General features: G+C 39.6%; 1 long non-coding RNA gene across 1 annotated transcript in view; it reads left to right on the forward strand.

Moving 5' to 3' along the window:
- Positions 1 to 26,264, forward strand: part of LOC129136857 (uncharacterized) — a 175,335-nt gene that overhangs the window by 27,494 nt on the left and 121,577 nt on the right. The window lies entirely within an intron of this gene.

Here is a 26,264-nt window from a genome sequence, read left to right on the forward strand (position 1 = left end):
CAGCAGGAAGCAAGAAGGAGTAGGAAGAGGTTCTCAGAGCAGGTGGACCGAGTAATGAAAGATGTGTAAAAGTCAGCTAGGGAAAAAAGAATAAGTTTTATGATATATTTTAAGAAATTTGATGTGCTTGGAGAGTAATGAGACTTAGGAGAAGTGTCAGGAAATTAGACTGGTCAAGGGATATGGGCCAGAACACAAGAGCCTTGGATGTCATGCCTAGGAGCTTGAATTTTATCCTGAAGGTAATAAAAATCATTAAATTATTTCAAGTAGTGATTTAGACAACACCATTTGAGAAAGATCATTTCTACTGTAGACTGAAGGATGTTTAAAGAGGGTGAGGATGGAGAAAGATAGATCTTTGGGGGAGAAAAATCAACAGAGGTTGGTGATTAATTGGATACAGAAGGCATGAGAAAGGACCTATGGGAACTACCAGATTTCTGGCTTCCATTAGCCCCTGTAGATGATGGTACCACCCAACGAAATGGGGAATACAAGAAACGGCACTTTTTTTTTTTTTTCAGAGAAGATGATAAATCCTGTTTTTTTTGATGTTGATTTGAGGTGATTATGTGATAAATGTCTTCATGCTTTATTTCCTCTACCCCCTGCAGTGAAGATGGTGAAAGAGAGAAAAGGAAGACACCTGTAGGCAACCCTATCGAGAAACAGAGACCACTTGACTTTTTTTTCACTGAAAAGATTAGTATTTAATGTTGAGTAGATACTCCTCTACTGTCTCTAAGATTTACCTTGACAACTAAGAGATAATACCAACAACCTTGAATTAAGGAAAGAAAGGGAACAGAATCAATATCCAAATTTTCTCTAGGTCAATATAGAAATTCAGGCACTGGAAACATTTCACTACCAAGGCTGGGTGACAGCTTCTGCACCTTGCATGCTCGTGCTGCGAGGGAATCCCACAGCAGGCCATGCAAAGGGCAATGGGAGATACAGGTTGCAAGTTTCAGCTCTATCATTGACTCTGTGTGATTTGAAATAAAGAAAACTGTCTTATATGCAGCAATCTTAATGACTTTCTTTCACATCTAATAGTTATAGAGTCTTTTCAAAATATGAGTTCCACAGATGTTAACAGTATCCACAGACTGAGTTCAAACCCTGGCCCCACCACTTCTTAGCCACATGACTTGGGCAATCAATTGAACTTTTTGTATCTGGTTTCCTCATCTGGAAAAAGGGGATTAAAAACAGTAATTACCCCATGTGATTGTTGTGAGAATTGAATTATTTGATATGTATATAAGGTAGTTAGAACAGTGTCTGGCACATAATAAGTTGTATGTAAATATTATCTATGATTATTACCAACATCAATTGTTATTTCTCATGAGGAATATTAAGAACTTCACTATTAATTGGCTATTTAAAAATGTAATAGGTTGGCCAGGCACGGTGGCTCACGCCTGTAATCTCAGCACTTTGGGAGGCCAAGGCTGACGGATCACTTGAAGTCAGGAGTTCAAGACCAGCCTGGCCAATATGGTGAAACTCCCATCTCTACTAAAAATACAAAAATTAGTCGGGTGTTGTAGAGGGCACCTGTAATCCCAGCTACTCGGGAGGTTGAGGCAAGAGAATTGCTTGAACCTGGGAGGCAGAGGTTGCAGTGATCCAAGATCGCACCACTGTACTCCAGCCTGGGTGACAGAGTGAAACTCTCTCTCTAAAAAAAAAAAAAAAAAAAAAAAAATTTATAGGTTAAATAACTTTTCTTTAGTCAAATATGGTTTTAGCTTTTGGTTGCTTCTTAAAACATAATAAAATTTTTATAAAAGCGCCAAAGAATTAATTATTTGTGCTCTGAAGTCTGTACCTTCCCCTGATATCAAATAGGTTTGCACCTGAGTATCTTGAGGGCAGAATGTGGGCTTCTGGGAAAAATTTGTTTCTGTCTAAAATGTATTCAAAAAAGAGAACTTTGGCAAAGTACCAGTGAAGGAGTGGTGGATGATTGTGACATGTGGGAAAGTTTATTTCCTCAGGAAAATATCCAGAGATATGGCAAAGGAAGAAAAATGAGTTTTGAAAAAAAACTTAAGGCCAAGGAAGATTTTCATGTAAGTTTTGGAGGCAGAGATTCATTTTCTTAAAATATCTAATGGATTTAGAAGATGACACAAGCTTTAGGAAGGCAAAGATGAAGAATCAATGGAATGATGACCAATTCCTGTCCTAGCCCTCTGCTATTGTTTTCTAATTCTTTCCATTAATTTCTCACAATTGTGTGGGGTGGACTAGTGACTATTTCTCACAGGTGAGTGGACACGATATGTGGCTCTTTCTAGTCAAAGATTTTAAGATGTTGTTCCTTATTTACACTCTTGCCCCTTTCTTTAGCTGGATTTATAGTGACAAGGCCCTAGGGTGTGGCAGATCCACAGATGGCATAAGGCTGAGTTCTTGAATCACTGCATAGAGGAACGGCACCAGGAATGCTCACCTTGGCCGATGTGTGAATGGGAAATAAACTTGCATTGTATGAAGACACTGAACTTTCGGAGTTTATTTGTTTTAGCAGGTAGTGTTTCTCCAGCTAGAATCGTACACATTATTTTCTTTTTAGTAATCATTTATTTTGTGAAAACTTTTTGTTGCCCAGGCTGGAGTGCAGTGGCACAATCGTAGCTCACTGCAGCCTCAAACTCCTGGGCTCAAGCGATTCTCCTGCCTCAGCCTCTCAAGTGCCTGGGACTATAGGCGCACACCACCATGCCCAGCTAATTTTTAAATTTATTTTACCTTTTTTTGTAGATACAGGGTCTCACTATCTTTCCTAGGCTGGTCTCGAAATCCTGGCTTCAAGCAATCCTGCCTCTGCTTCTCAAAGTCTTGGGATTACAGGCGTGAGCCACCTGTGTGGCCAAAACTTTTTTTTCACAAAGATCCAACCATAAAATTTGTATTCTTGGCTGCTTTCTGTAAATGTATGTATGAAGGGCTTGGAAGCCTGATTTTCTCATCTGCAAAATAGAAATAAAGATGATGCAAAATAGAATGATCAAATGAAATACACTGAAGTACTTTTAAGCTATGGAGTGCAAAAATATGTAAAATCATATTAAGATTGTGCTAGTGTTTCACAATGCTGTGACATCACATGTGCTGCTCTTTCATTCTGGAATATCCTCATCTCACTTCTCTTCGCAGGGCTCTCAGAGCTTGATTCTTCCATTTAAAATGCTTGAATTGTCTTCTCTCTAAATACTTTCAACATCTCATGTCCTCCCTTTTACTGCTTTTCTCCTTCTTTGCCCCACCAGGAAGTTGTTCCTTTCTCCTAAGCACTGTGCACATTATTATTAATTAATTCAACAAATACTTACTAATCGCCTACTATGTGTCAGACAGTCCCAGCTAGGAATGGATGGGCTAGCCATGGATGACAGAAACGAAGTCCTTGCTCTTATAGAGTTCATAATTCAGTAGGAGAAGACAGACAATAAACCAGTAAATACATTTAAAACTTATTTGAGACAGTGGCAAGTGCTGTGAAACAGATATTGGAATGATGTGAGGGAGAATCAGGAGGAGGAAAGAGGTGCCTTCCACTGTGTGATCAGAGATAGCCTCTCTGAGAAGGTGCTGCTTGCATTGAGACCTGGATTACAAGAGAGCACAGAAGTGAGTGGTCTAGGCTGCGGTCAGAGGAATAGTCAGAAACCAGGTCATGAAGGGGCTTATAAGCCATGGTGAGAGTTGGGTTTTATTCTAGTTCCGATGGGAAGTCACGGGAGAGTTTTAAGGAGGGAGAAGGGTGAACTGATGTGTGTTTTGGGATGATCACTCTGGCTAATGAGAGGAAAATGGATTTTAGTGGCCAAGAGTGGAAAAAAGCTAAGAGGCTAGCACGAGGGTCTCAGAAAAAGATAATGGTGCCTTGGATCAGAGTGATGCAGAGAAGTCGAAGAACAGTGATAACGATATCATCAGCCACACAAGCAGATCTTGATTCAAATTCCATCAAGCTATGTGACTTTGGAGAAATGACTTCATGTCTAAGGCTATGTCCCTATCATTAATATCTGTCTTAACAGATGGTCAGGTTAAGAGAAGATAAAGTATTTATTACCTTTATATATACGTATTTGTTCAGAAGTCTTCTTTCTCATAATATTGTGGATTTCTTCAAGGTCAGGATGATGGCTTAGTTCCCACTGTACCTCAGGAGCCCAGTTCATAGCTGCCACTACAGCAGAATTTTTTACTACATGTATATGTTTAGCTATGGGAATTTCTGTTTGTGGATTCCAATGTCAAATCTAAGTTTTAGATATCGTCATTTGGAGCCAAGTTAAAAAAATTTTAATTGCACTCTTTTAAAAAGGATTTGAAAAGCTATAAAATTCTTAGAAACAAAATACAGGTGTAACATGTAAAAAACTCTTAGTAGAAAACATAAGTATAAATCTTTGTGATCTTGGTTAAGATATGATGCTTAAAGCACAGCAACCAAGGAAAAACAGATAAATGGCATTTCATCACAATGAACTCTTTTGCATCAAAAGACACAATCAAGAAAGTTGAAAGTCAGTCCACCAAATGGGAGGTAATATTTGCAATCATGTATCTGATAAGGGCCTAGTATTCAGAATACATAAAGAACTCTTACAACTGAACAATAAAAAGACAACACAGTTTAAAAACTGTGTTGGGCAAAGTACTTGAATATACATTTCTCTATAATACACATGAAAAAATGGTCAACATCATTAGCAATCCAAGAAATGCAAATCAAACTACAATGAGATAGCCCTACATACCCATTAGCATGACTATTAAAAAAAGGGCAATCCCCAAACACCAACAAGTCTTTGTGAGCATGTGGAGAAATCAGAACTCTCATACATTCCTGTTGGGGATGCAAAATGGTGCGGCAGCTGTAAAAAAGTTTGGCAGTTCCTCAAAAAGATAAACATAGAGCTGCCATGCCACTCTACTTCTAGTTAAAGATAGAGTTGCCAGCAAGTCGGCTGGGCACAGTGGCTCATGCCTGTAATCCCAGCACTTTGGGAGGCTGAGGAGGGTGGATCATGAAGTCAGGAGATTGAGAGCATGGTGAAACCCCGTCTCTACTAAAAATACAAAAAATTAGCTGGGCACAGTGGCGGGCACCTGTAGTCTCAGCTACTCGGGAGGCTGAGGCAGGAGAACGGTGCGAACCCGGGAGGCAGAGGTTGCAGTGAGCCGAGATCGCGCCACTGCACTCCAGCCTGGGTGACAGAGTGAGACTCCATCTCAAAAAAAAAAAAAAAAGAGTTGCCAGCAAGTCTACTTCCAAGTATACACCCAATGAATTGAAACATATATTCACAAAGGGACTTGTATACAAATGTACCTAGAAGCATTATTTACAATAGCCAGAAAGTGAAGATAACCAAAATTCCCATCAACTGATGAGGAGAAAAACAAAATGTGGTATATCCATACAACGAATCACGATTCAGCCATGAAAAGGAATGAAGTACAGATATATACTACAATGTGGATGGACTTTGAAAACGTTACGCTACATAAAAGGCCACATATTGTATAATTGCATTCATATGAATTGTCTAGAGTAGGCAAATCCATAGACACAGAAAGTAGATTCGTGACTTGCCAGGATATGGGGTGTCTGGGTATGGGGCAGGAGGAGGAGTGACTGCTAAATGGGTATGAGGTTTCTTTGTGGGGTAATAAAAATGTCCTGCAATTAAACAGTGGCTCTGGTTGCACAACATCATGAATGAACTAAAACTACAGAAATGTCTACTCTCGAAAGGTGAATTTCATAGTATGTGAATTATCTCGCAATCAAAAAATGGTTTAGATGACCGACTCCACTATTTCACCCCGAACGCCTTCAGTTTCAAGGCACCTTTAGCACAGGAGCTATTTCAATCTACATCTTAGGTCTGTTCATTCCGGCCAGGGTGGGCCTTGTGGTAGAAACAGCCTTCAGCTCCTACGCCGGTAAACTCTGTTTTTCCTGGAAGAATTCCCCAGCTAAAGTCTGACACACGCCGCATCATGGATGCAGCTTGAGGACAGTAGGCTACATGAAACAGGCCAGTCATGAAAAGACAAATGCTGTATGATTTCACTCATTGGAGGTACCTAGGGTAGTCAAATTTATGAAGACAGAAAGTAGAACCGTGGTTGCCAGGGGTTGGGGGAAGGGAGAATGGGGAGTTATGGTTTAATGGCTGTGCAGTTTCCGTTGGGCAAGAGGAAAAATTCTGGAGATTGACTGTACAACAATGCAAATGTCCTTAACGCTACTGAACTGTACACTTAAGATGGTGAATTTCATGTTATGTGTATTTTACCACAATTAAAAAATGTTTAAATGGCTTTTGCCATCACATGTGCGCAAACATGTACACATGCATGTACACATACATACACACCCTTTTCCCCCTTTGATTGCATCCATCATCAGTGTGAGGGTCCAGATGGCTCCAAGTAAAACAAAAACAAACACAATCAACCCAAACTCAGGCCCCTGTGAAAGACTAGACTTACACTGCTTTAGATGGCAAAAGCACCAGGGTTAAAAGACCTGAGCTTCTACACAGGTTATTTTGGTTTAAAACTCTGCACCTAAAACATCAGCCAGAAGCGTCTCTTTCCTTCCATATAATGGATTGTGTCTTGGCCTGTCTTTACCTTAATCAAAGTTCGACTCAATAGTAACAAGTGGCTTGAGTGTTCTTCTGAGGCTCTACTTGACAGGCTATAATTAGAAATACTTTACTTGACCTTTATAAGTCATGATCCCCAACAAAATTGTACCGAATCACATTTGAAAAATGCTCTTGCATCTTTTGTGAATACGGGCAAGATTACAGGATACTTTTATTTTAGAATAATTACATAGTGACCTTCAGAGTTATTTGCAAAGGTCATATTCTCTTCACATACCCTTGATTTCCTTTCAGTTTTTCCTTTTGTCCCACCAGACATAAATTTAGCAAAGGAAGAAGAAAGAGAGAGTGTGTTTTTTTTTCTGCAGATGAAAACTGAAGAAGATAGTTCAAAGTCCCCATAGGCGTTCAGAGGGCTGTGGGCTATGATAGGCTATTTTCTACCATTTAGCTCCTGCATTATCACTACTCCTTTTTCTTCATTATTCTCCACTTATCACATGCAGCATCACTGCAAAGCCCAAATAGAGAGTTGTAATTACCCGGCTGCCACCTGATAGTCCCCCTTCTATCATCTTTATCTCACTAGGCCTTGCTGTTTCATCATCGGATAAAACTTGCCCATGGCAATGCCTGCGATAGTGCATCTCAGAGATACATTTAAAGTTTACTCATTTATCGCAGAAAAATGCTGAACCCGGGCAATTATTAGATACACTTACCAGTTTAGTTTTTCACTAAGGTTAGTTTAACTCCCTTTTGTATCAGCCATTTTTTCCTTTTCTTCTTGGAAACACCCAGGTCACAACTGGCTACTGAGATGAAATTTTAATGAAATTGTCCGGCATCAACAATACTCAGGGTGCCTATTGTCATATGTGTGTGTGTATGTGTGTGTGTGGCACATGTGCATGTGCCTGTGTTGCTGGCCATTCAATTCAAGCAGTTCTCTTGTCAGGCACACCTAAAACAAGCAGCACACTCCTTTGAAGGGGCTCTTTGGCTCTAAAAAAGCCACTAGGTACCAAGACCTTATGAAGTATCACATTTTGTAAAAACTGATGTCACATTTGGCCTGCTGATGATTGTAAAAGTCAGAACACGGAATGGTTGATATCTAAAAGCATAAAAACATATATTGGGCACCTCTTTGACAGGTTTCTTGAGCTTTTTATTTATTCAATATGAGGGAATATAACCCAAGGGTAAGTCTCAAGAATAAGCGCTGTATATATGCATGTGTGTGTGTGTGTGTGTGTGTGCACATGCTCTACACATGTACTCTCACTCTCTTTAGTGCAATTAGAAGGATGTTCATATGTGATCATGTATTTAATGGATGGCCACTGCCCTCATCAAAGTCTCTTATAAATTCAGTAGGCTATTTTTCGCTCTGGCAAAAAGGCCTATTAAGAAGCTAAGAAATTCTAGTGCTAATTTTTTTTTTTTTTTTTTGAGATGGAGTGTCGCTCTGTCATCCAGGCTGGAGTGCAGTGGTGCGATCTTGGCTCACTGCAACCTCTGCCTCCCGGGTTCAAGCAATTCTCTTGCCTCAGCCTCCCTAGTTGCTGGGATTACAGGCAAGCACCACCATGCCCGGCTAATTTTTCATTTTTAGTAGAGATGCGTTTTTGCCATGTTGACCAGGCTGGTCTCGAACTCCTGACCTCAGATGATCTGCCTGCCTTGGCCTCCCAAAGTGTTGGGATTACAGGCGTGAGCCACTGTGCCCGGCCTCTAGTGCTAATTTTTATAACACTTTTATTTATGCTGAGAGTGTTAACAGTGCAACTGTGAAACTAATTCATATTAAAAGATTTAATTTGGAGGTGAAGAATAAAATGAGCAAAAATTATTTACATTTATTTCGACAATGGCAATTGCATTTAAGTGGACTTTAAAAAAACTCAATGCAAGTTAGTTTTAGTAACAACTTTAATAATCCTCCTTTACCTTATCAAACACTTTTGAAGGCAATCTAGCCCATTATGGAAAAGGCAGATTTTTGTGTGTGATTGGGCATCAGTATGGGAAAAAAAAGTTCCTTGCACAACATTAGCAAAAGGTGCACATTTCCCAAGTGTAGGACTTAAAATGTGGGATTTTGTGTGTACGTGTGTGTTTGTTTTTGTTTTTTTTTAAGAAACAGGATCTCTCTCTGTTGCCTGGGCTGGAGTGCAGTGGTGTGATCACAGCTCAGTGCAGCCTCAAACTCTTGGGCTCAAGCTATCCTCCCGTCTCAGCCTCCCAAAGTGTTGGGAATACAGGCGTGAGTCACCATGAGCAGCCTAAAATATGGTTTTACAGATGTGGTTTTAAAAATTACATCCTACATGAATATTTAATCTGGCTTGATTAATTTGCTTTATGGAATGATCTATGTAAAACAACAAATAGTCATTCCATATAATAACCACTGTCTATTAAGCCACTGTAAATACACTCAGGTGTGCACACACACTCACGCACATGGATAGCAATGTACACAATGTACACAACTTCCCACTTTGTTGAAAAGCTCTTCTGTCCCAGGATTTGATTTCTCTTCAACTTCCAGGTAAATTAGGATTGTGCCCCACACTTCTGTAAAACTGTTCTCCCACAGAGTAGCTCTGAAGGAAGCAAGCACTGGAGAAGTTAGTGGCAGTACCATGAGGATAAAAACTTACTATACATACGTTAAGTTTATTATTTATTTTAAAACTATTTATCTATTTATTTATTTATTTTTGTGTGTGGACATGATAGTTATGTACAAAGAAAGTTACAGAAACCATCAGAGTAGGTGCTCTGTGAAAGGGAGCAGCCACATATTTTTAGAAAGGAATAAAGAAAAATAATGGGATCGAGGGGCTCACAGAAAACAAAGATGTATTTCATCTAATCCCATTTTTCTTGTATTTTAACCTTTACTTTTTGGTTCTGTTTGAGCAACTTACTCTGTGCTATTTTGGAAGTGTTTTCTACTCATTTCGGGGAAAAAAAAGTCTTGAGATTATGTATTCTTAGTTCAAACCAGCTTAATCAATGGGAATATGATTTATTTATTTGCTAGAACTTAAAATGTATTCCCTGTAAAAAGCGGAAATAGTGAATTAAAGCAGTCCACAGGCCACCCAAAACACAACAATGAATTGGGAATTCTACTTTTATCTTCTACCAAATGGAATTAGAAACTGATATAAATCCATAAGGATCATCCCACCTCCACACCCCGCCTCTGTTTTTTGTTTTTTTGTTTTTTTGTTTTTGAGACAGAGTCTCTGTCTGTCACCCAGGCTGGAGTGCAGTGGCACGATTTTGGCTCACTGCAACCTCCGCCTCCTGGGTTCAAGCAATTCTCCTGTCTGAGCCTCCCAAGTAGCTGGGACTACAGGTGCATGCCACCACTCACGGCTAATTTTTGTATTTTTTGGTAGAGACAGGGTTTCCCTGTGTTGGCCAGGCTGGTCTCAAATTCCTGGCCTCAAGTGATCTGCCCACCTCAGCCTCCCAAAGTGCTGGGATTACAAGTGTGAGCCACCGCACTTGGCCTACCACACTCCTTCTAACGGCGGTTCTTCATGGCTAGAAGAGAAGACTCACTCAGCACTTGGCTGAACTTCCACGTGAACCACTGTAAGTTTTTCAGCTTCTGTGATGAAGAGTCTCAGCCAGGACCAGGCAGCGGGCCATGGGTATGCAGTGCAGTGATGGCTGCCTATGCTCCGATTCGTACAACCTCATTTACTGATGTGGAACCTCGGGAAAGCTACTTAACTTCTCCAAGCCTCAATTTTCTCATCTGTACAATAAGCAGAATACTATCATCTACCTTACAGGGACATGTAAACATTGAGTTTATGCACTAAAGCACCCAGCGCGTAGATCAGTCAGTTATTTCCACTTGTTCTTAGAATGGGGACCCTGGATGAACGGGCAGTAACACACAGGCCCGTGAAGCTGGTGGGCGGGACATTGCTCTGCACTTTGTCACGTTGTGGTCTCCACGAGTGAGGCTGGGTTTCCTCTAGCACAGTTTGTTTTACTGAATGGACAGGGCTGTTTTGCTCAAGGAGAGTCACAGAAGAAAGCTCATTTCATGAAGTGATTAGGACACACAAGATTATGCCTCTGACAGGTAAGAAAACCCTGACAGCCCATTTTTCCCATGAAGCAAAGAGTTTTGTTGCATATTGCATATTTATAAGGTGAAGAGGCCACTGGCTTTTATACCTTGAGAAGCCAAAACAATGCCAGATGTTAAGATTATGATCCTGAATTTCACTTTGGGTTTATGAGTCAACCAGAAAAGGTTACATTAAACTGAAAGATTAACAACAACAACAAAAGCAACCTCTAAAACTTCCTGCAGAAAGACTCCTTTCATTGAGCAAGCAGAGGCCTGGCTAGAAGGACATGCTCTTTCTTTTCTTTACAACCCACTATGGCTATCAGGGGCAAGGCAATCATAGGCATGCATCAGAACAAATTTTGTTGTGGCAACTGCCCAAACATGAGGATAAGAATTTCTCAAATATCTGTAACTTCCTCCAGAGTCAGCATAAAACTTGGAGGAGAAGCAATGCATACTGACCAGCTAGATCAAGCTTGTCCAACCCACAGCCCGGAAGCTGCATATAACCCAGTACGGTTTTGAATGTGGCCCAACACAAATTCATAAGCCTTCTTAAAACATTATGAGATTTTTTTTTGCGATTTTTTTTTAGCTCATCAGCTATCAGTATTAGTGTATTTTATGTGTGGCCAAAGACAATTCTTCTTCCAATGTGGCCTAGGGAAGCTAAAAGATTGGACACCCCTGAACTAGGTAGTTATGAACCCACTATTCTGTTTAAGCTGAGGATCACCAACAAAATGCCCCTCAGATTCAATATATTTCTAAAGTAACTTTAAATACCTGTCTTATTTTTTCTTGTTCAGTGTCATTGGAGAACATTCGGAGGTTCTTAATTGGGGGTCTTACATGAGTTTCAAAGGCTTTGTGGACCTTCTGAAAATTTCTGCAAGGTTTTGAGTGTATGCTCATGTTTCTGAGAGTGAGTCCATAGTTTGGATCAGATTTCAAAGGGGTTTGTGTCCCCATAAATGGCAAAGAACCGCTCTTTTGCAACAAATTTTCCAGGAAAGAGAAGAGCAGAAAATCTGAAAGAAGAAAGATAGAAGAAAGAATGGGACTGAGGTTTTCAGACAATGTAAAAGAACATGCAATCTTATTTCTCCTTTTTGTGCTACTTTCTAATACACTTTGGTTGGCCTTTGCCAAGCCGTTTGGCTGCAGTTCAGGAAGGTCAAAAACTCAGGGGTTCACTGTGTTTAGGAGCAGCATTAAAAAGGTTTCATGTAAACCCCCACCCACTGCAGAAACAAGAGCCAGGTCATTAGTTTGAGTTGGCTCAGATTTTTCTGTTTCAAAGAGCTGTGATTTGCGTTACGTGCACCCGGACACAAAATGGCATGTCATATCATGCACATTTCAGCTCAAATTTTTTAAAGCCTATGTATGTCATCTCTCCTGACTACCTCTTACCACTTTGAATAAAAAAGTATAGGTGTTATTATGGCAGCTCCTGAAAGCAAGTCTATTGATCTATTAAAAGAAGCACTTTTAATTAAGCAATAATATGTGGTTGAATTGGGATGCCAAGTAGTAAATGTTTATGACCGCCAGGGGAGGGCATTGCAGAAACTTATTTGAGTTATTTGCCAGGCTTGAAAGCTGTTCTTCCAAGAAAAGTTTTCTTCCCCATTGGGAAGCCAATATATTTGTAATTTTTATACTGTTATGTTTTAAGGACATCAAGCCTGAAAGCCACGTTTCAAAACGGATGATCTTATTTGACTTGTGCTTTGATGTCGCCTTACCAATAGAATTCACGATTACTTTTGAGAGGCATTTCTCCCTATGGTCCTTCTTGAACAGAGAAAAGGCTAATAAAGTAATGATTACAACAATCTCAACTCATGTTGTTGCCTTTTTAAAAGTCTGAAATCCTGTACAATTAGAATAGTGGATCTGCTAGGTATTGGATAAACCTACAATGGAGCCTGAAAATTGAGGCTATTTCCTTATTGCCCGGTCCCTTTAGTTGCTGGATGTCTCTGTCTATAAAACAGACTTCTTTTTTTTCTCTCTTTCTTTCTTTCTTTCCTTCCTTCCTCCTTTTCTTTCTTTTCTTTTCTTTTTTTTTTTTTTTGAGTTGGAGTTTGGCCCTGTCGCCCAGGCTGGAGTGTGGTGGTGTGATCTCAGCTAACTGTAACCTCCGCCTCCTGGGTTCAAGGGACTCTCCCACCTCAGCGTCACAAGTAGCTGGGACTACAGGCATGCACCACCATACCTGGCTAATGTCTATATTTTTAGTACAAGACAGGGTTTCACCATGTTGGTCAGGATGGTCTCAAACTCCCAACCTCAGGTGATCTGCCCGCCTAGGCCTCGCAAAGTGCTGGGATTACAGGCATGAGCCACAGCCCTCGGCCAAGAAAGGTTTCTTTAATTGTGCAATGTCAGGTTTTTTTCTCAGTCCTAACTCCCAGCCCTGTCTTATCTTGCACTCACCTCCTCACCTAGTAGGTTATCCTATCTCTTTTCCATCTACTAAGACTGAAACACGCTTAAGGCCCAGCTCAAAACCTATACCCGTGACAAGTCTTCCACTTAGAGCTTCAGCCCTGACTGATTTTCTTTTCTTGCTGAGCTTATTTGCATGACAGCTCTGTCTCTGTTATATATAATCTCATATCATTCCTGTTTCACAAATGTTCCTTTTGTGTTTTGGACCAGATTGAAAACTTCTTGTGAGATCATGTCTTGAATATTTCCTGGCAAAATATTGGGTATATAGGTAGGTGGTTACTAAATAATGTAAAACTAATAGCTACTGACTTTCTTGATGTGATTATCTGACATTGTAAGTTGGATAAAATTGGTTAAGCAAGTTTCAGCCTGTGTTTGGGAATTTCCCTCTGTATTTGGTTTTCTGCCATAATTTAACAAAAATAAAGGAAAAGAGGAAAAAAAGAAGGATCCATGGCCATACCCAAAGCTATTAAAGTTTAGTAAGGCCAGGCACAGTAGCTCACACCTGTAATCTCTGTACTTTGGAAGGCCAAGGAGGAAGGATTGCCTGAGGCCAGGAATTCAAGGCCAGCCTGAGCAACATAGCAAGACCCCATCTCTACAAAAAATAAAGTTCAGAAATTTAGATAATACATGTGAATTGTGAGTTAATGGGCAAATTTGTGCAGGTCAGCAGGTCTCAGCCACAATATTGTGATTTATCAAACTGGACTCCCCAAATAAAATGAAGTCGTTGATTTAATACAGTAATAATTAAACCTCCTCTTTTCTGCTTGGGTCTCAGGAGGAAAAAAGCACGTTTTGCGTTTCCCTTTGGCTTGATGTAGCAGCTAATGGTTGATGATGCTTGGTGGGGAATAATGGAGACAAGGAAGATGCGTGTGAATCCTGAACTCCAACTGGAGCTGGTGTGTCAGTTGGACATGCTAAAGGCTAAAAGGGAAGTACCTCCAGCTTGCACTGCATGACACCATCATCATCATATTAACCACATCGTCGCAGCCAGTGTGACCGTGCATCTTGGTCTGACTGGGAAAATTCCAGTTTAATCCTAAGGTGCTGCCATCATTCTTAATAACACACCTTTTTACTCTCAAAGCTGTCCCAATGTGAACGATAAATGATATAGCCACTGAAGTAATAAATAATATTTAGTGAGCACTTGTTATACACTAGGCATTTACTTCATATACTATTTGTTTTGTCTTCCCAACAACTTTATGAATTAGGTGTTCCTTTTAGCCCCAGTTTACAGATGATGAAATTGAGGCAGCATTTAAGAAACTTCCCATGCTTATCCAGCTTGAACCCAGCAGTCTGGCTCCAGAACCCAAAATCTTAAACACTTTACTGCTTCTTGCAGAGAAAATACGGGGATCTGCTCCACATGATCCCCTACTATCAGGTCCATCATAAAATACTATCACCCCAGTGGAAATACCTGAATCTCTGACAGTTTTTTACCCTGGAGCCATGTGTCGGAAAATGGGAATCTAGTTAATTTTAGCCATTTTAATCTTGTTGTCCAATTTAACTTATAAACGAGCTTCTTTTCCTCTTAAGAGTCTGGCTAGAGAGTGCCCAATTTAGTTAAACCGCAAGTTTAGGATTAGAAAGGACTGCAAAGGCTGCAGATTGTTCGAGTTAGCACACAAGAGTTGCTCTGCCACAGTGTCATTTTTTAAAAACCAACTTTGTCACTTAGGCAAATTGCCTCATTTTGCCTTTGTCACCCGCATGCCATGAGTTGTATTATGATCCACATTTTAAAAATGAAAAAATATACCGAAGAGTTTAACTGACCCGTGATCACTTAGCTAGTATGCCTCAATGCTAGAATTTTAAACCAGGTATCTGACTCCAAAGTTTATAATTTTTTGACCTACTACTGCCTACTAAATACTCAATTATTGATTAACCAATATATGTGTAGTGTGTGTGTGTGTGTGTGTATACACTACACTATATATACATACACTATACATATATTGATTTATTGCTTATACATATAAACATTTTTCATAATGTCCAACATAAAATTAGGTGACACTGCCTTTATTCACTTATTGAGCAAATATTCACTGAGTACTTTCTATTTTTAAAAAAAAATAGGGACGGTGTCTTGCTATATTGCCCAGGCTGGTCTCAAACTCCTGGGCTCAAGTGATCCTCTTGCCTTGGCCTCCCAACGTGTTGGGATTATAGGCATGAGCCACCATGTCCAGCCTTAATGAGCACTTTCAAAATATCAAATTCTCTGCTTGGCAGTTGCGGATGTGGTGCTGAACAGTATGGGGTTCCTTCCTTCATGAAGTGTGTATGCTTTAGAAATGGGAAAGACAGACACACAAAAAGATATGCTACAATATGATTAATGCTATAAACGAATGGCAAAATGAGAACCTCATGATGGAAATGATGCATTTTCTCTGGGAGAGAGTATGGAAAGAACTGACATAGAGTAATGATGGGAGATGAGCCAAAATATAGGTCAAAACTAGATTGTGAAAAAAGATATATGCTACATAAAATTGTTGGATTATGTTCACAGGGAAACACACCAGGTAATTAAGCATGGGAATGACATGGTTACATTTTGATTTGAGAAAAATGGCCAAGGATAGAGAAGAAAATTAACTGGATGCAGAAGATATGGAGGTAGAGGATAATTACGAGGTTATTGGCCAAGTGTGGTGGCTCACATCTGTAATCTTAGCACTTTGGGAGGCCAAGGCAGGCAGATCACTTGAGCCCAGGAGTTCAATAACAGCCCTGGGCAACATGGTGAAATCCGATTTCTACGAAAAAAAAAAATTAGCCAGGCATGGTGGTGTGCACCTGTAGTCCCAGCTACTTGGGAGGCTAAGGTGGGAGGACCACTTGAGCCTAGGATGTCAAAGCTGCAGTGACCCAAGATCATGCTACTGCACTGCAGCCTGGGCAATAGAGTGAGACTCTGTCCCTCTCTCTCAAAAAAAAAAAAAAAAAAAAAAATTTAAAGGAGGTTATTGGAGTGGTCCAGCATAGACATGATCAACACTTGACCTCGTATAAGAGTAGTGAAACTGGAGGACAGGAGACAGATTCAAGAGCCATTTCAGTAAGATCTACAGGATGTGTATTTAGGATTGGATTTGACATTAGGTATAAAAGGGCTTTGGTTAATTCCAAGGCTTTTGGCTTCTGTAACTTGGTGGATGCTGGTGCCCTTTAGTAACATAGGGAAGAAAATATGTTTTGCTTTAGTCCCCGTTGGAAATATGGATCGGGTGCTAGTAAGACAGGCAGTTGCTGGAGAAATGGGTTGAAAAGCATTTCTAAAGAGGTGTTTAAAAGTGTAGAAATGGATGAAAACTTCCACCCTCACTTTGATTAGCATACACTCCAACATGGTGGACTACTTGGCCAAAGATGGCCCTCATTTGAGCAGTTTGCACAAGCCTGTCACACTAATCCTGATTCCTTAGGGGGATAACTTCCTGTGAGGAAAACTAGGTTTGTTTTGCAGCTGCATTTCATGTTTACATACAGTTTTTACAAGCTGTGTGGGCAGCCCAAGCAGCCTCAGGCAGGTGGTCCAGTTCCAATTCTGAACCATTGCAAAATGAAACTCTAGACTTCAAAAAAGTCAGGGAAAGGCAAGACCTGATCCAGAAGTCTGTGTCATCTAAGTTAGGCCGATAGTTCTGAGATGCACTTCTTTCTAATCATTAGCCAGTTTATCATAAAGTGGATCTAAAGTTGTGAGGGCTGTGTAAGAGCTACCCTTCCTGACAGCGTTGCTGAATGGTGGAGCCAGCCAGGAGGTTCTGAGGCATTAGAATATTTTCCTTTGGGTTTTTACAAGACAAGGAAGGCACCTACCTGCTTCAGGTGCCATATAGACTGTTGTAGGTGCTTACTGGAGCCTGAAACTATGGTGTCTCCACTTATCCACAGGGCATGGCCTTCAAAGATGCTCTTTCCACATACAAGGTGTGGGTGTGGATTGACTCATGTTAACCCCCATATCAGAGGTGGTTTGGCAGAGGGGTTAGGAGACTAGACTCCACCTAACTCTCTAAATCCTGGCTCCACTGTTTATTCCCTCTGGGTTTGGGGCAAGTGGCCTAACCACTTGGTGCCCACATTTTCCTATACATGATATAGGAACAATAACTGCACATAACTCAGATGATTAAATTAGATAATCTGTGTAGTGTGCTTAAAATAATACTTAGCGCACTGTAAGCACTAAATGAATATTAGCTACCATAATGTTTTATACCAAGTTTGGGTTGATTGCCTATAGTGCAATGACTATAGTAATATTTCACCATAGTGATATATTTCACCATAGTAAAATAGCCAGGCCTGCCATGTTTTCAAAAAATTCTTTTCGAGGATTGCAAGACTTCTGTGACTCAGGAGTCTTTGTACATGGCCTTCACATTTTCAGTTAGAAATGTACCTACCTATAGGGCAAATAGGACTTTGGTTGTGTGAGGACTGTGAAATGACAGGTCAATGTATTCATTTTCCAAAGTACTTTCATTTGGCACTTTATCACTAAAAGAAGACTAACACTTGACATGATAAGAAAGTTTGATCAACAAAAACCTGTGATCCAGCAGATAGGATAAAATAGAAAGTCACTTAAATAGACTGGACATTTAACAAGGCTGACTTCCAGCAAAATGCTTGCTGATGACTCAGTTTATCTATAAAAGAAAAATCAGGCAGAGGCAAATCATGAAAGAAATGGATTAACAGTGTTAAAGATGAGATAGGAAGGAAAGGAATTAAAGGGAGAGATTGTAATGGTCAATAAGAATAAGGAATAGAATGACCCCAGCCTGAATAATCTTATTTGATCATTGGTTGATATGCGGCTGATGGGAAAAGATTCAAAAGCAAAGAAAAAGAAGTCAAAAAGCAGACAAGTCTCTGTCTGTCTGGCTTTCAGTCTTTCCTTGGCAAAATGTGGGGGTTGAACAAAATGACCTCTTTGGCTTCTTCCAGTGTTGCCATTGTGTAATAACACAATTCCGCCATGGAGAAAGAGAAGTCTGGGACTGGAGTTATGATACATGCACACACACAGAGCATCTATTCACACGCAAGCATCACAGCTACTTATGATTTGACTCAATTATTAAATTTTAATTTCACATCCCTCGTGTGTCGGTCATCCTTTCGTTTTATTTCTTCTCAGCTTTACTTCTCAGCAGTCATGATTTTAATCAGTTAGGAGCCGCATGCTGGAAGACCTTTTCCACATAGCTTATTTTTTCATGCCCTCTTTGTCTCACTGTAGCAGTTAGAGGGAAAAACCCTGCAAATGAAATAAGACCAAGTGCTTGTGTTTAGAGGGGAACAAGAAGTGGGAAATATGGGGAGACTAGCTATCTGGCAGCCAGACTGAGGGGAAGAACACCTTCAGAGAAGACTGGGTAGTGTTAATTACTAAGAAGAGGAGAAAACAAGCTCTGTTTGAGGATGTAAGGATAAAAAAAAAGAAAATAAGACATAGGCCACTGGTCTAGTTTAAAACAGGGCTATAAAGAGGACTGAAAATATGCAATGTAACATTATAAAAGAGTTCATTGTAAGCTTTAAAAATATTCCGAGAAAAATTGCCTTTGAAAGTTTTGGGAAGCAGCCACTTATCAGAGACTGATGTTCTCTGGATTTGTATTTTGTTTGTTTTGTTTCATCTCAGACACATTTGGAAATTTCAGCTTTTTCTTACACAAGGATTAACCAGTCAACCACTGGATGCTGAAAATTGTCCATTTCTAATTTTCTACTATTTTGAACTCATTTTTGCTTAAAGCTTTCCATTTATTTTATTTTAAAAACCTAGACAGATATGAGATAAAGTATTTGGAAACTGTAAAGCATACAAAAACTAAAAAGTGAGTGTGTTAGGTTCCTATTGTAGCTGTAACAAATTGCCACAAATATCTTATGGTTCTGTAGGTTGGAAATCTGTCTCGGGTCATTGGAAATCTGACTCGGGTCTCACTGGGCTAACCCAAAATGTTGGCAGGACTGCATTCTTTCTGGAGACGCCAGGTGAGAATTGTTTCCTTGCCTTTTCCTGCTTCTGGGGGCTGCCTGTAGCCTTTGACTTGTTGCCCCCTCCCTCCATCTTCAAACAGCAACAGTGCATCTCTTTGACCATTCTTCCACTGTCACATCTCTCCTTGACCACAGCCAAGGAAAGTGCTCCAATTTTAAGGACTCATGTGATTAGATGGGGCCAAGCTGGAGAATCCAGGATAACCTCTCCAGGATAATCTCTCCATCTCCATTTTTAACTTAATCACATCTGCCAAGTCTCTTTTGCCATTTATGGTAAAATATCCACAGGTTCCAGAGATTAGGGCACGGACATCTTTGGGGGTTGAAGGCATTATTCTGCCTTCCACAGTGAGTATTCAAATCACTCTATATTAAAATGAAGCACAGTGGGTTTTTTTGTTTTTGTTTTTGTTTTTTAAAGAATAAAGCCTATAGGATGCTAGATGGGCTATACAGAGTTTCTACTTAGAATCCCAAAGTGTGCTTTTTATGGTCATTCTTAATATGGAGTGCACCTATTTCATATTCCTCCCTGAATTATTATTTACCCTTGGGTTATACACTGGGACAACTTTCATTCCCTGCACACACACACACACACACACACACACACACACACACACACACACACAATATTACAGTACAGACTTCCCCAGCTGTAGAGCACATTTCTTATCATCAAATACAGTGTTCGAAATCTGTCTGCTGAGCCAGGCATGGTGGTTCACACCGGTAATCCCAGCACTCTGGGAGGGCGAGCGGAGAGAATCACTTGAGCCCAGGAGTTTGAGACCAGCCTGGGCAACATAGCAAGAACCTGTCTCTACAAAAAATAAAAATAAAATAAAAAATAAAAGAAATAAAAAATAAATTTTTCTGCTAGAAACTTCTGCAGCAAGAAGTTAACAGAAGCTTATTTTCTAATTATCTGTGCACCATTATGTTAAAGCATGTAGCATGTGCTTTAAAGATATTTACTAGAACAGTTCAATGTTTACTACAGAGAAATTCAGAAGTGTAAAGGAACCCCAGAATAGACCTGGAAGGCAGGACAATTGATTGTCCCACATTTTCCCCACTTGGGGAAAAGATTTGTAATGTGTCATTTCCAAAATAGCTTCTTCATATATCGTATTTTTCTGCAAAACATGTATTAATAAATTTATCATGATATAAGCAATTCTTTGATTTTCAAATTATTCAAATCTGACACAAACCAGACCTAGCACATTTAGGTGTGTGGGGAGGGTGGGGGTAATTCTTTGACAATATCCTCTGTTATTTCCATGTTTATTGATTTGTTTATTAAAGTTTGAGTCTCATTTTCGTCCATTTCTATTTTCCAAGCAATTAATACACTGAAAAATTATTATTATTATTATTATTGAGACAGGATCTTACTCTGTTGCCTAGGTTGGAGTGGAGTAGAGCTAATCACTGCTCACCGTAACCTTGAACTCCCCAGCTCAAATGTGACAAAAATTCTTTAAAACATTTTAGCATGGGTTTATTCAAAGTATTTTCTCATAAGTAATTCACATTCACCATTCTTACTCCTAATTTTGGTTATTTGTGTCTTTTCTCTCTAAGAACTGGGCTAGCTAGTGACTTATTAACTTTCTCTTTTTTCTTATAGAAGTAGTACTTACTAAATACTTAGTAAGTAGTTATTTGACTTACTGCATAAAAGGAACAGCATGATGAAATCCAGTCAAATATCCACCGATAATTGGAAAGAACTTCAGCAAGGAGTGAAATTAGGAGATAAACAGTCCAGGAAGATGCCGATTGGGCACGAATGGCCCTGGTGGAAAAATGGGTATTCTGGGCTTAGCTATTTCCTCTAAAACAAAAGTGTATTGGGAAATAAGAATGTCTGGTTTAGAATTGAGTATGGTCATATCCAATTTGATCTTTTTTTTTTTCCTTTTATCTCCTAACTCCTTTTCTTTGGCCACACTTCTCATCTTTTTTCATGTATTGAGTCAGTTGGAGCTACAAAAAAAGTTAGTCAGTATAGAATGCCTACGTATTGCTACAACATATTCAACCTGAAGATTCTGTAGAATTGGTGATGGAAAGGAAGCACTTCAACGAAGTATACAGTGGGTGGGAGTGAAGAGCAGCAAATCTGAAGCATTTTAGAAATTTGAGACAACATTTTGATAAAAATCTTTTTAACCTTCAACAAAGAACATGAATAACTCAAGGATTATGTAATTTCTTTTATGAATATCAAGGTCATTACTTCTTGCACAAACCTGTTAATGTTGTCTGATTCAGATGAAACGCTGACTTTTTTTTAAGCCATGAAAAGAGTTTGGTTTTTGTTCAAATAAAGCTTATAGAACTTTACTTATTTATTTATTTTTGGACTGGAAATGAAGTTTGGTTTTTACATGCAAGCCTTTGTTCTTCTGCCATTTTGCTTTATGTGCACATAAGTTTTTTAAAAATCCTTTGTCCATCATGTGAATGCTAGTTAGATAGAATAAGTTTATTTTCTTAAAAGATTCCATCTTTGCCCACTATGTTTGGAGTCTATGTGGTCTATGATGACTTAGAAACATGTATCGACCCCCAACTCATCCCATGCTCCAAATATCATTGCTTCGGCTACAAAGATTTTAAAATCAGTTAATCATGGAAGTTAAAAACAAAGTGTGTGCATAAGTCTACCAGCATCCAGCATCAGGACAAGTACCCATTTGGCAAGAGACATTCTTGAATGCAGGAAGATCATTTGAGGTATTCTTGATTTAATTATTTCCTTCTATTTTGAGATGAATTTTAATTGTGCAGCACTGCGGTTTTGTTTATACATTTTCTGTGATTCACAGATACAGTAAACAAGAAACCATTGTTTTATATATTTTACCAACAGGCCTTCTTATTCTGCTTATCCGTCAATCATCTTCAGTGTGTGATGGAAGAGGGTACAGTGTTGAACTCAAGCAGTGAGAAGTATTTGTCAAATACTCCACTTGCATTATTCTGTCTAGGTCTCATCCTGGTTTTCTGATACGTGTTGTTGTAATATTGATAACCATTGATCCAAAGTTCAGAACGTCAACAACAACACTCATTACTGCTTAGTAAGCATCTACTAATCTACACAATCTCAAAGCTCCTGGATCCTTGACTGCTCCAGTCCTTCTCAGCCCACAGATGTTAGGGGAAGACCTGCAATCAAGTATGCAAAACTGTAACTATATGAGGACTTAAGTTCCATCTCAAACTCTCATTTTGCACTGGAGCAGAACAAGCTTATCTACATACTTTCTGGTAAATGTACCTTATTCAGGATTTAAACGTAAGGTTCTGCCGCTTCTTCCTCCACTGAATGACATCTACGTTCCAGAAGCTGATAGGCATCACGTTGTCTGGGCAGAGACATAGACCAATATTAATCTCCTGTCCCTTGTTAGTGTCCACTTCTTCAGTCTTCTTTGATAAGGCCCAGTGTATATACTGTTGAACGCCAAGGGGCTACATGGTTTCTAGCTCATGAAATTCACTCTGCACTTGTTGATGGGGTCCCGTCATCATCGCTGCAAGACCCGCGCAGTCTACAGTCCACTCAAGGTCACAGAACTCCTGTGGGTGCTGGCCCGTAACTCGGGGCTGTAGCAGAGTCTCTCTGCTTAGATAAACGTGGCTGCCACTTGTACCCAATGGCATCCACATTATCCTGGGCTTTCTCTGGGAAGCAAGGCTCATGTCTTTGCTGCTCCTGGAACTCCCAAACCTATTTGAGGTTTTTAAAATGTCCCCTCCTCAGGGCTTGAAAGAGAATTGCATTGCAGAGAGCCTCCTCATATCCAACCACAATACTCCTTTTCTTCTCCCTCTCAACTCTCTTTCCATGACCCCAGCTGCTCACACTTACATCCTTCAGGGAGAGAAAATGGACTATTCCACCATTAGCATTCATTCCAAGCTTCATGTTTATGGGACAAATTTATTTCCCTGGGTTGTTCAGACTCAGCCTTTTTGCTCCTCAAAAACACTTTTCTCACTCTAACACAAACAAAAACAAATACAATTTCTTCTATGAGCAAAAACTTTGGCTTTCAAAACTACTGTTTTTTGTTACGGGTTTTCAGCATCGACTCTAGGAGTCAAAATACTGTTTTTCCCTTGGCTTCTATGAGCCAGTGAGCCTCACCCTCAGGGCTGGTGTCAAAGGTAAAAGGGATGATAAATAAAAGTGAGGTTTCCTGTGATGAAATACAAGCAGTTCAGTTTCAGAATAGTGTTCTGTTATAAATCCAGCATCCCCTTTAATCCTTACAGCAACTGAACCAGATAAGCATTATCATTCCACATTTGTAGATAAGAAAATGGAAGTAATCTACTTAATTAAGGCAGCCAAATAGTCAGGTGGCAGACTCAGAAGACATATCCAGGCCCTGCTAACTCTAAATATTTTTTACTTTTTTTGTCATGCTATCTAGTCTTTCTCCTTGAGATCTAGAAGGTGTTCATGTTCAAGAAACAGTGCCAAGGGCTATGATTATAAATCTCCATAAATGCGCCATTGACTGTTATCAGTACACAGTGGTTTGTTGTCATGCAGATAGACTCAGCTTTACCAAAATTACCCATGTGTGTAATTCAGGAGCTTTATCCCGTGCGTGTCTACACAGTAGATCTAGATTCATCACTGTTAGGCACCATCCACCAGAGAGGTTGTTTCCTGATGTTTCTCTCCATTCACCACCAGTTTGCCCCATGATATAGTTTGGATATCAAACCAAATCTCATGTTGAAATGTGATCCCCAATGTTGGAGGTGAGGCCTAGTCAGAGGTGTTTGGGTCATGGGGGTGGATCCCTCGTGAACCTCCCCATGGTAATGAGTGAGTTCTCACTCTAAGAGTTACTGTGAGATCTGATTGTTAAGAAGAGCTGGCACCTCCCTCCTCCTCTTTCTCTTGTCCCCTCCCTCACCATATGACATGCCTGCTCCTGATTCACTTTCCACTGTAATTGGAAGTTTCCTGAGGCCTCGCCAGAAGCAGATACTGGTGCCATGCTTCTTGTACAGTCTGTAGAACCATAGGCCTAATAAACCTTTTTCTTTATAAATTATCCAGCCTTAGGTATTCCTTTATAACAACACAAAATGGACTTAACACACTCCACCATTGGCCAGAGGGAAGCCCCCTACCTTCTCTAACACCGTCTCTGACATTTTATTACATCATCCTCTATGCCCTTGACTTTAATTCCTATCCCAGCGTTTTCCACAGTTTCTGGCATATATTGGAAGTGAGTTTGCATATATGGATATGTTAAGATGGATAACATGTTTCTTTCATAAGCCTCCATTACTTTTTGAAACCAAATTGAAAAGACCTAAATTTAGCTTTCTGTTTTATGCATTATATATAAAAAACATAACTGAAAACAATCCTTTCACACTCTAGACACTTATGATCATTTATAAACTACAAACTACAAACTGAATAAGAAGAAACGCAGTGGTCCCTTTTAATTTGGAAATCCACTCTGTAGACGAAGACTAACTTAATATGACACAAACTAAAGTCTTTGCCAGCATGGATCTTTCTTCATCCAAATTGTTAGCGTTCACAAAAACTTATTAATCTAGAAGCATCTACCAATGTAGCAAGAAAGACTGTATAAAGAATCAGGTGGTGGAAGGGCAGACTCCAGCTGTGTACTGAAATCTCACATCCGCCAAACCTGTGGATGATATAAAGTTAACCATCTTTTCCCCACTGCTTGGAAATCCCACCTTTGTCATATGCGATTTCTCCACATGTTTTTGTCTCTTTCTGGACTTTGTTCTTATCCATTGATTTGTCTAATCCCACTAATTATAGTAGCTTGATAATATATTTTAATGTCTTGGAGGGCTGGTCTCTCCTCCTTACTCTTTTTTTTAGGAGTTTTGAGTATTTTAAAAACATTTGCTTTTCTATATGATATTTGGAAATAGCTTGCTGAGTTAAAAATATCCCACTGGTCTTTTAAGTGGGATTGTTATAAGTTTATAGATTATTTAAGGGAAGATGGAGATCTGTGTAATGCTGAATCTGTCTGTACAAGAAGAGGCGGTGTCTTTCCATTTATTCAAAACTTCTTTATACTTGTCAGGAGAAATATAAAATATATATATTTCACACACACAGACATCGTGAACTTATTATGTTGTATTATAATTTCTATTTATTTGTCATTTTCCTTGGATAAAGTATCAGCTCTTTCAGGGCAGCTCTTTATTAATTACTAAACCCCAACACCATGGGCCGTGCTAATGTGCAGTCAATGTTCAATAAATAAACTGATGAAATAACTAAAATTAAACATGAATTTTCTGTGACCATCCCATCTAAATAAATAAGAATGTGAGGCAGTAGAGGCACTTGTGTATAATTACCATGCACCAGCTTTCAAAACCGAATCTTGCTCTAGCTCCTCCTAACTCTCACCCCAGAGTTCCCCACCAGATGTTAAAGGCCAAACCAACCATTAAAAAGACAAGCGACACTCATTTCTCTATGTAAATAAAAATTGTGAAAGTACTTTAAGGGAGTTCCCCTTGAATATTTCTTTCCTTTAAGGGACAAAAGCAAATTGACTGCCAGCGAAGAGCCCTTTAGTCCATAAATTCTTCATAGCAAAGGCACAGAAACTTGAAACAATGTCCTCAGTGCTCTCCCTTTTGTCTGTGGCAATAGAATGGGGATTCTGTACTCCAACAGCTCCTTAGGGGAAAACATCAACACTCCAAAATTTAAACTCCACATAGCTGCATTCAGGGAATGAAAGCCAGACCTGTCGCTGTTCCCAGGACAGAGTGGCTATTGTGGAAAATTGCCCTTTTTAAGAACTTTTGGTGTCCAGGCTCCTGTATGGAGCAGCCTAGATAATATCCCTGCCTTCCTGGCTATGGTCCATCTCCAGATGCCAGCATGGGGGATAAATGTCCAT

Source organism: Pan troglodytes, chromosome 14, assembly GCF_028858775.2.
Source record: "Pan troglodytes isolate AG18354 chromosome 14, NHGRI_mPanTro3-v2.0_pri, whole genome shotgun sequence".
Classification (NCBI taxonomy): Eukaryota; Metazoa; Chordata; class Mammalia; order Primates; family Hominidae; genus Pan; species Pan troglodytes.